The 9,942-nt window shown below is 46.2% G+C and overlaps 1 protein-coding gene across 1 annotated transcript in view; it reads right to left on the bottom strand.

The window, feature by feature from the left end:
- LOC142312863 (uncharacterized) overlaps window positions 1-9,942 on the bottom strand; it is a 402,852-nt gene that overhangs the window by 358,335 nt on the left and 34,575 nt on the right. The gene's annotated exons all lie outside the window — the stretch shown is intronic.

The raw sequence follows: 9,942 nt of genomic DNA, 5'->3' as shown, positions 1-9,942 counted from the left end.
GATCAGCTGATCGCTCCCTGCAGCCGGCCGCCGGGTGATCAGCTGATCGCTCCCTGCAGCCGGCCGCCGGGTGATCAGCTGATCGCTCCCAGTAGCCGGCCGCCGGGTGATCAGCTGATCGCTCCCTGCAGCCGGCCGCCGGGTGATCAGCTGTTCGCTCCCTGCAGTTGGCCGTCGGGTGATCAGCTGATCGCTCCCTGCAGCCGGCCGCCGGGTGATCAGCTGAGCGCTGCCACCGCGAGCCAAAATAAAGTTTGATTTAAAAAAAAAAAAAAAAAAAAAGAGCATGCGAAGTGAAATCCAGAGGATTCCGCTGCTCAAAATAACGTTACATGCTGCGTTCCTCCCGCTGGGTGGAAGCAACGGAGCGTCGCCCAGCGGAAGCAACGCAGGTCCTTTTGGTACAATCCGTCACCCATACAAGTCTATGGGAAACAGCGGAATCCGTTAACGGATTCCGCTGTTTTCCAAAAGGGCGGATTGTAAAGGAAGGAAATAAACGCATGTGTGAAAGTACCCTAATGCTGATAGAACAGATGTATAAGTAGTAGTATGCGTTTCAGTTGTTTCTTATATTTTTGTATGTATATTTATTTGCACTTGCACTTTGCATTGTTTTATCTATTTGTAGTGGCTAGTCCTACCAATATTGTATGGCAGTGTTTGAATAAAATTTTATGTATATCCCGCTATTGATGTTTCATCTCATAGCTTGCAGAAGGGAGGAGCCATCTATACTTTTGGCCCCCACCCCTTACCTTTTGGGAATGTGGCTACAGGACACCATTACATATTTGCACTAATCGTGTTATCAATTTCAACTGTTTTTATTGTTTGTGTTTGTGATTGTCCTTGGATTTAAATTTTTGTCAAATAAAGTTGATGTATTAATTTCTGTATTTGGGTGTGTACTTTGTTGTGTCCATTTAGTTGTTGGAGACATATCGGAGGGTCCTTATCAAAATAGGGTAGGCACACTGGGTGGTCATGGTCAACAAGAGCAGAAGCACACTGGTGGGGTCATTATCAAACGAAGGGAATCATATTGGGGGTCATAATTCAAAAGAGAGGCGGCATATTATTATTATTATAGTGCAATTTATACCATGGCGCTTTACAAATGAAAAGGGTATACATAAAAACTAGTACAACAATCATTAACAGTACAAAACAGACTGGTACAGGAGGAGAGAGGATCCTACCTGCAAGGGCTCACAGTCTACAGGGGATTTGTGAGGGTACAGTAGGTGAGGACAGAGCTGGTTGTAGAGTGGTGTACTGGACTGAGGGTTATTGTAGGTTGTAGGCTTGTCGTAAGAGGTGGGTCTTCAAGTTCCTCTTGAAGCTTTTCATGGTAGGAGAGAGTCTGATATGCTGGGGTAGAGCGTTCTAGAGTATGTGGGAGGCACGGGAGAAATCTTGTATGCGATTGTGGGAAAAGTAGATCTTGTGAGAATCTGAGGTTGTGTGCAGGTAGGTACCGGGAGACTACCGTAGGTCACAAATGTAAGGAGGAGACAGGTTGTGTATGGCTTTGTAGGTTGTGGTTAATGTTTTGAACTGGAGTCTTTGGGCAATAGGAAGCCAGTGAAGGGATCGGCAGAGTGGCGAGGCTGGGGAATAGCGAGGGGAGAGGTAGATTAAGCGGGCCACAGAGTTTAGGATAGATTGGAGGGGTGCAAGAATGTTGGAAGGGAGGCCACAGAGCAGGAGGTTGCAGTAGTCGAGGCAGGAGATGATGAGGGCACGTACTAATGTTTTTGCTCATTCTTGGTTAAGGAAAGCACGGATCCGAGAGATATTTTTGAGTTGTAGTCGGCAGGAGGTGAAAAGGGCTTGGATGTGCGGCTTGAAGGATAGAGCAGAGTCGAGGGTTACTCCAAGGCAACGAGCTTGTGAGACTGGGGAGAGTGAGCCATCAACTTTTATGGATAGGCTTGGTGGAGGAGTTGAATGAGGAGGAGGAAAGACAATTAATTCTGTTTTGTCCATGTTAAGCTTTAGGAATTGTGCAGAGAAGGATGAAATAGCAGACAGACATTGTAGGATTTTGGTTAGTAAGGAGGTAATGTCAGGTCCAGAGAGATAGATCTGCATATCATCGGCATAGAGATGATACTGAAAGCTGTGGGAATCTATGAGCTGTCCCAGGCCGAAGGTGTAGATGGAGAACAGCAGGGGTCCAAGAACTGAACCTTGGGGGACACCAACAGATAAAGGGTGGGATGAAGAGGTGGTGTGAGAGTGGGAGACGCTGAAAGTTCGGTCGGTTAGGTATGAAGTGATCCAAGATAGTGCCAAGTCTTTGAAGCCCAGAGAGGAGAAAATCTGTAATAGGAGGGAGTGGTCTACTGTGTCGAAGGCAGAGGATAGGTCCAGAAGGAGGAAGGCAGAGTAGTGTCGCTTGGCTTTGGCTGTTAGTAGGTCATTGGTCACTTTAATTAGGGCAGTTTCAGTAGCGTGATGTGGTCGGAAGCCACATTGTATTTGGTCAAAGAGGGAGCAGGAGGAGAGGTATGAGGACAGTTCAAGATGGATATGCTGTTCCAGTAGTTTTGAGGCATAGGGGAGAAGGGATATGGGGTGGTAGCTAGACACAGAGGATGGGTCAAGGGAGGGCTTTTTGAGGATGGGTGTGATCGAAGCATGTTTAAAGCATGAAGGGAATATACCAGTTCACAGTGATAGGTTGAAGAGATGGGTTAGGGCTTGGATGAGGACTGTGGAGATGTTGGGGATGAGATACGACGGGAGCGGGTCACGTGCACAGGTGGTTAGATGTGATCTTGAGAGTAGAGTGGAAATATGATCTTCTGCCATGGGGGAGAAGCTGGATTTGGAAGAAGATGGCTGAGTAGCTATGATGAGGGGCTGTGGTGATTGTGGGCTATGGCTTGCTCTGATGTCAATCTTCTGCTAGAAGAAAGAGGCAAAGTGTTCAGCTGAGATGAGAGGAGAGGGAGGTGGTGCTGGAGGATGGAGGAGAGAATTGAAAGTGTTGAATAGTTGTTTAGGGTTGTGAGAGAGAGGATATGAGGGATGAGAAGTAGTTTTTTTTGCCACAATGAGTGTGGACTTGAAGGTGGTGAGGGACTCTTTATATGCAATGAAGTGCTCAATGGAATGAGACTTCTTCCATCTGAGCTCAGTAATTCTAGAAGCCCGTCTCAGTTCTTTAGTTTGACTCGTGTGCCAAAGTTGCCTGTTGATTTTGCAAGTTTTGGTATGTGTGAGGGGGGTGGCCGATTCAAGAGCTGCAGAGATTTTAGTGTTATATAAAGTGGCTGCAGCATGTAAGGAAGCGATGTCTGCGAAAGGGTGAAGGGACTGAGAAAGGGAGTGTAAATCAAGGTGATTGAGATTTCTGAGAGGGTGCGAAGCTTTGTGAAGGGGGGTTGTGTATTTGGAGAAGAGAGGGAAGAGAATGTGAGTAGGTTGTGGTCAGACAGGGGGAGAGGTGAGTTAGAGAGGTTAGATAGGGAACAGAGATGAGAGAAGATGAGGTCCAGCGTGTGGCCATCTTTGTGAATAGCTGAAGAAGACCATTGCGGGAGGCTGAAGGAGGAAGCGAGTGTTAAAAGTTTAGAGACAGATGAGTGAGAAGTGTCAATGGGGATGTTGAAATCGCCCATGATGATAGTCGGGATGTAGGTGGAACGGAAGTGTAGTAGCCAGGTGGTGAAATGGTCGAAAAAGGCGGTCACTGTCCCTGGCAATAAATGACAGCCAGTTGGAGGGGGAGTAGATGCGGACAGAGTGCAACTTAAAAGAGGGGAGAGTAACAGTAGAAGTGGTGTAAAGGAGCATTGGTTGGACAGGAGCAAACCAACACCTCATTATGAAAAGGAGGTACAATAAGGGATCATAGTCAAAAGCAGGGGAGACACACTGGGGGTCTTTTATCATAAGGGGGCACACAAGGTTGGGAGTCAATAATAACAAAAGGGACAATGGGGTTCATTAGTAAATTAAAATAAAAGGCCCATTGGTGGGGTGCTATCATAAAGCGACACTGTGGTGGGGTCACTAATGAATGCATGAACAATAGGGGTCGTTATTGTTGCAAACAGTGTGCCTTTTAATAAAAAAAATTGCCCCTCCTTTTATTAATGACTAGAGATAAGCGTATCTTTCAAAGTTCGGTTCGCCGATCTTTACCGAGCTTCTTGGTGTTCGCCGAACAGTTCGGCGAACGTGACAAACCCATTGAATTGAATGGGAGGCCAAACTTATGTGTTGTAAAATGGTGTAGGATGGCTGTAAAAGAAAATAAAGCAGGGCATACTTATCAAATCTCCCGCGGCTGTACTTCCGAGGCCGCTGATTATCCCTCATGCATAATCACTGCTTTCCACACCCACTGGCATCTCTGATTGGCTGCAGTCGGACCTCGCCCCCAAACAGCGTCTATGATTGGTTGGAATCACAGACCCTGTCTGCGAGGCATCTGTGTTGGCATAGGGTCCCCCATCTATTGATAACTGCTCAGATAAAGCCCACAGCTACAGGCTGCAGCCCCCAGCTGTGTGCTTATATTGGCTGTGTATCAAAATAAGGCGGAACCGCGTGCGTTTTTTAACATTTAAATAATTTTTAAAAACGGAGAGCAGTTCCTCCCCAATTTTGATATCCAGCCAAGATAAACCCTGACAGCTGGGAGCTCGCATTCTCAGGCTGGGGAGACCCGTGCTTATTGGGGCCCCCCAGCCTAAAAATAGCAGCCTGCAGCCACCTAGGATTGTCGCATCCATTAGATGTGACAGACCTTGCACTTTACCAGGCTCTTCCCGATTGCCCTGGTGTGGTGGCAATCGGGATAGTGAGGGTTAATCGCAGCTCACAGCTGCCATTGAGCCCTAGATTAGCAATGAGAGGCGTCTATGAGACCCCCCATTACTGGTCTGTAAGTGAAAGTAAATAAACACAAACACCAAAATAAACTACAAAAACACCCTCTTTCACCCTTCTGTTAAACCCCCAAAAGACCCAGGTCTGACGTAATCCACACGAGGTCCCATGATAATTCAAGTTCTGCTACATCTGAACTGACAGCAAGTGGCTTTAGAACATGACCACCCGCTGTAGACTTTAGGCGGAGACTAAGCCCCAGCGATCAGCAGTGATGACACTCGGGTTAGTTGCGGCTACAGCTGTAGGTTCCCACGGTACCCCACCTGCGCCCGCAGGAAACCTGACCTCAGGGGACCTCAACGAACTCAGTAACTTCACCTCAGGTGAGGTCACTGAGTTCACAGACCTGCATCTGCTGGCTGAAAACTGGGGTTTTTTGTCAAGAGATGCAAATTTGGTGCTGAAATTTCTACATCATATTCTTGCACTGAATCTACACCTCCTAGCAAAAAAGCATGAAAACACCATGCGGATTTTATACGACTTTCATGCGATTTTTTTTTTTGATTTTTTTTCCAGGAGGTGTACATTTGGTCCAGGAATATGGTATAAAAATTTCAGCACCAAATCTACATCTCTTGGCAAAAAAAAAATGGACAAAAACAGTTTTCACACCGATACGGTACAGATGTCTGGCAGGTGGTGCAAATTTTGTGCTGAAATCTGGTGCAGACATTTCATCACCAAATTTGCACCTCCTGGAAGAAAACTGCACCAAAACAGTATCAAAACTGTTTTTGTGTGTTTTTTTTGCCAAGAGATGCAGATTTGGTACTGAAATTTTTAAACCATATTTCTGCACCCAAAATACACCTCCTAGCAAAAACATGCTTCAAAACCGCATACATTATGATGCGGTTTTGATGCATTTTTTTGCCAGGAGGTGTAGATTGGGTGCAGGCATATGTTGTAGAAACTTCAGCACCAAATCTGCATCTCTTGGCAAAAATATGCACATAATCTGTTTTCACGTAATTTCGGTGCAGATGTCTGGCAGGTGGTGCAAATTTTGTGCTGAAATCTGGTGCAGACATTTCATCACCAAATTTGCACCTCCTGGAAGAAAACTGCACCAAAACAGTATCAAAACCGTTTTTGTGTATTTTTTTTGCCAAGAGATGCAGATTTGGTACTGAAATTTTTAAACCATATTTCTGCACCCAAAATACACCTCCTAGCAAAAACATGCTTCAAAACCGCATACATTATGATGCGGTTTTTGATGCGGTTTTTTACCAGGCGGTGTAGATTGTGTGCAGGCATATGTTGTAGAAACTTCAGCACCAAATCTGCATCTCTTGGCAAAAATACGCACATAATCTGTTTTCACGTAAGTTCAATGCACTTTTCTGCCCAGAGGTGCAAATTTGGTGCTGAAATCTGGTACAGACATTTGAGCACCAAATTTGCACCTTCTAGAAGAAAACGGCACTGAAATGGTGTAAAAAAAAGTTTTTGTTTATTTTTTTGTCAAGAGATGCAGATTTGGTGAAGAACTTTTTACACCATATTCCTGCACCCAATCTACTGTACAGTTCCTGGCAAAAAATAAAAAAAACACATCAAAACCACATGCGTTATCATGCGGTTTTGATGTGGTTTTTTTTTGCCAGGAGGGGTAGATTGGGTGTAGGAATATGGTGCAAAAATTTTAGCACCAAATCTGCATCTCTTGGCAAAAGTTCCCTCAGTTTTCTGGCAGAAGATGCAGGTCTGTGAACTCAGTGACCTCACCTGATACTTTGAGTCTGTACCTGCGTTTTTGATCCTTGGGGTCTGCTGCTGCAGTATCGGGGACTATCCTGAAGTGGTATGTGTCATGGAGTGATTACGGGAAGTCTATTGACACAACACATAAGAAAATAAGGGGTACACCAGGGACATTATAACAATGGTAGGCTCTAGCATTAGTGAGGGGAAAGATGGGACACCTCCTTCATTCACCTGTAGCTGTACCCTGAACTCCTAGCCAATCCATACAGGTTCCGCACCTGTCGCCGAACAGGATACCTGAGACCCTGGTTGATCCTGTAATAACCCTGGCTAGTGCATTGGCAGGTAAGGAACGCTAGCCCCACTGCTGCACTAATACAACACCAGGGAAAGAAAAGACAAACGGGATATCAACAAAAGACAACATCCAACTCACGGCTATAGTCAGAACCAGGACTGCAGCCTAAACAGCAACTTGCAATAAGGGCTCCACCACCTCAAGGCCAAGCATCCAAATCTTATAAGAATAACTGGCACCCTCTACTAGGAGAAGAGAGTATATGTAGGGACTGAGCGTGGTCCCAAACCGGAAGCATCGGTTTGTGAGAAGGTATGAGGCGTTCCGGTTAGTAGGTATAGTACATTTAACACATGTTCCAGTTGAAAGTACCTGAACATGTATGAGCTAGGAATATTAAAGGCTTCCTGAGCCTGTGCAAAAGAGTAAATAACATTATTATCAAACCGCCTAGGCATCTATTTCTTTAGGCAATCCATCAACTGGCAGTGTTAGTAGAGAGGAATTGGATTGTGGGATCATCAGGGCTAATGTAGTAACTTTTTTGAATCTTACAAAATTTGAAGAATTTGTGAGCGTGTAGAAGGTTACTACTGTTTATATACACTGCTCAAAAAATTAAAGGGAACACTCAAATAACACATTCTAGATCTGAATGAATGAAATATTCTCATTAAATACTTTGTTCTGTACAAAGTTGAATGTGCTAACCACAAAATCACACAAAAATCATCAATTGAAAGTCAATATAAAAATCAAAACAAGACAAAATTAAAGTGGAAACAAGTCAAAAAAAGGTACAGTATTGTGTGTGGCCTCCATGTGCCTGTATGACCTCCCTACAATGCCTGGGCATGCTCCTGATGAGGTTACGGATGGTCTCCTGAGGGATCTCCTCCCAGACCTAGACTAAAGCATCTGCCAACTCCTGGACAGTCTGTGGTGCAACGTGATGTTGGTGGATGGAGCAAGGCATGATGTCCCAGATATGCTCAATTGGATTTAGGTCTGGGGAACGGGCGGGCCAGTCCATAGCTTTAATGCCTTCATCCGGCAGGAACTGCTGACACACTACAGCCACTTGAGGTCTGGCATTGTCCTGCATTAGGAGGAATCCAGGGCCAATCGCACCAGCATATGGTCTCACAAGGGGTCTGAGGATCTCATCTCGGTCCCTAACGGCAGTCAGACTACCTCTGGTGAGCACATAGAGGGCTGTGTGGCCCTCCAAAGAAATGCCACCCCACACCATTACTGACCTACTGCCAAAGTGGTCATGCTGAAGGATGTTGCAGGCAGCAGATCGCTCTGAACGGCGTCTCCAGACTCTGTCACGTCTGTCACATGTGCTCAGTGTGAACCTGCTTTCATCTGTGAAGAGCACAGGGCTGCCAGTGGCGAATTTGCCAATCCTGGTGTTCTGCGGCAAATTCCAAGCGTCCTGCACAGTCTTGGGCAGTGAGTACAACCCCCATCTGTAGACGTCGGCCCTCTGGCAGAGCTCCTCTAGTTCCTCCTTGCACAAAGTCGGAGGTAGCGGTCCTGCTGCTGGGTTGATGCCTATGGCCCCCTCCCTGTCACCTGGTGTACTGGCCTGTCTACTGGAAGCGCCTCCATCCTCTGGACACTACCTACTATGCTGACAGACACAGCAAACCTTCTTGCCACAACTCGCATTGATGTGCCATCCTGGATGAGCTGCACTACCTGTGCCACTTGAGTTTGTTGTAGAGTTCGTCTCATACTACCACGAGTGTGAGAGCAGAACCCAGATTCAAAAGTGACCAAAACATTAGCCAGAAAACATTGGTACTGAGATGTGGTCTGTGGTCCCCACCTGCAGAAACACTTCTTTATTGAGTGTGTCTTGATAATTGCCAATAATTTCCATCCGATGTCTATTGAATTTACACAACAGCATGTGAAATTGATTGTCAATCAGTGTTGCTTCCTAAGTGGACAGTTTGATTTCACAGAAGTTTGACATATGGGCCCAGGATGGGGTACATGAGGGTCAGGAGAATGGAGGGACATAAAGGCCAGGATGGGTGACATAAAGGCCAAGGATGGGTGACATATTAGTAATAGCTGCCATCTCTTATATCAGTAATTGAAAGTCTTCAGCGAATACAGATTTTACCTCAGAATTGAGAATTTTGATAATGACTGATCCATTTTGGCAGAGAAAGAAACAAATTTGTCTCATAAGATATATTACAAAGTTGCTTATTTTCATGTGTACTGTTGAATTATGATATAAAAATTAAAACGACGGTTACTCTCTAAAGGGTGCTTTACACGCTGCGACATCGCTAGCGAGTGCCTGCTGGTGTGAAAAAGCCCACAGGGACCTACCTGCCTGTATGAGTACTGCACCGGGCAGCTGCAGATCCACCTCCCCCTTATAGTGGTTAAGACAGAGTTAATGTCCTGCTTCCGCAATTTCCCTCCCAACACCCCCCTCTGCTGATATGCTCCCACAGATCAGCAGCACATCACATGCGCGGATTACAGCATCATGGGGCAGGCAGGTGTCAGTAGCATGGAATAGGCGGGTGTCAGCAGCACGGGACAGGCTAGTGTGAGCAGCACGGAATAGATGGGAGTCAGCAACATGGAGCAGGTGGGTCTCAGCAGCACAGCACAGGCGGTTATCAGCAGCACAAAGCAGGTGTGTGTCTGCAGCAAGGAATAGGCGGATGTCAACAGCATGGAGCAGGTTGTGCGGCACGGAACAGGCGGATGTCAGCAGCACGGAGCAGGCAGGCGTGAGCAGCACGGAATAGGTGGGCGTCAGCAGCACGAAGCAAGCAGCTGTCACCAGAACAGAATAGATGGGTGTCACCAGCACAGAACAAGTGGTTGTCAGCAGCACACAGAACAGAGGGAATCACACACTGTAAAGTTGTGAGTGATACTCTCTTTCCCCTCAGCGTAGTGAGTTTCCATAGAAATGACCAGCAGCAGCAACACTAAAGGGTGAGGAAAGGAGTCCATGTCAACATAATCATCTATAGGAT

This window comes from Anomaloglossus baeobatrachus, chromosome 5 (genome assembly GCF_048569485.1).
Source record: "Anomaloglossus baeobatrachus isolate aAnoBae1 chromosome 5, aAnoBae1.hap1, whole genome shotgun sequence".
NCBI classification, from domain to species: Eukaryota; Metazoa; Chordata; class Amphibia; order Anura; family Aromobatidae; genus Anomaloglossus; species Anomaloglossus baeobatrachus.
The sequence above is the reverse complement of the archived record's forward strand: the minus strand, read 5'-3'. Positions and strand labels throughout refer to the sequence as shown.